The 1262-nt window shown below is 35.9% G+C and overlaps 1 non-coding gene across 1 annotated transcript; it reads left to right on the top strand.

Annotated features, from left to right (window-relative positions):
* Positions 1-551: 551 nt before the first annotated feature.
* On the top strand, positions 552-655 carry LOC142874162 (U6 spliceosomal RNA). The gene has a single exon (XR_012921985.1). It is a non-coding gene; the product is annotated as a U6 spliceosomal RNA (small nuclear RNA).
* The last annotated feature ends 607 nt before the right edge of the window (positions 656-1262 follow it).

Here is a 1262-nt window from a genome sequence, read left to right as displayed (position 1 = left end):
AAATCTTTTGTGAATCTTGCAATTTGAAAGGGTCTTTTACCCACGGAATTTATAAAATTATGCTTTGGTCATTTAAAAACAATATTGGTTCATTAATTACACAGACCTTTTCAATACTGACACATTTCATTATGCATTATCAAAAAAGTCACATTCATTACTATCACCTCTGATGTCATCAGAAAGGCTTTAAAAATTAGAAAGCTGTCAAACTCACAGTGGCACCACAGTTTTCCGAAATTCTAAATTTCGCTTGAAATTTCCAGTTTTCCAATTGTCAATAAATGCTGTCACTGGTTTTCCTTAATATGATGAGTTCACTTCAGTTGTTTTTGAAAATATCTGTTAAATATTTAAGTCTGAACAGCCACAATTGGTATATATTAGTGTTCTTTCAAGTAAAAAGGGTGTTCCGTGGAATAAGCAGCTAGTTCAGCTTACAATGCAGTCACACAAGGGCTTTTCCTTGAGATAATCATCCTGCTTCGATAGGAACCACAAGTGCTCTGTGAGATTTCTTGTTTCGTAACACAGAAGTAGTTAAAAAGTATGTGCTCACTTCAGCAGCACATATACTAAAATTGGAGCAATACAGAGATTAGCATGGCCCCTGAGCAAGGATGACATGCAAATTCTCAAAGTATCCCATATTTTTATTAATTTGAAGATGTGGGGCAGAGACAATGACATTTATGCAGTCCCAGATGCACAGAATTATGGAAAAGATTGTTGATTTCTATACAGTGTGCTGTGCTTTTAAAACAATCATTTAATCTTGGAGGAAAAAAAGTTAAAAACTGTGTACTTCTTGCAATATAATAAAGAACTATACTGCTTTATCAAAAACATTCTCAGATGAAGCTGGCATGTTTCCTATGAGTGAATGACATGAAGAAAGCTGTGGGTGCTACTACAGTTCTTTTGTATCATCGGTGCAAATGTCAGCATGGTGAAAAGGCAAATAATATCTTAGTATTATTATAAAAGTAGTTTTGACCCCCTATTAAAGTCCTAGGGGCTTTGAGAACTTCTGCACTAGAGGGAAATGTGGAAGAGCCAAAGGAGCACCCAGCTACCCTTCCAATTTCCTCAAACAAGTCCATGTTAAAAGGGTGTTGAAATGATTAATTGATAAAAATTGGAAGAAATTCTGTATGCTTGAAGCTACAAGCTATTCTGAAACTCCAGCCAGGAAAATCTCAGGCTTCCTGAAGATGCCATAGTAAAGCAATTTGTCAGATGGACACATTGTCCAGGCCGGT

The sequence above is a fragment of the Microcebus murinus genome, chromosome 11 (genome assembly GCF_040939455.1).
Source record: "Microcebus murinus isolate Inina chromosome 11, M.murinus_Inina_mat1.0, whole genome shotgun sequence".
Classification (NCBI taxonomy): Eukaryota; Metazoa; Chordata; class Mammalia; order Primates; family Cheirogaleidae; genus Microcebus; species Microcebus murinus.
This window is presented reverse-complemented; position numbering and strand designations above follow the sequence as displayed.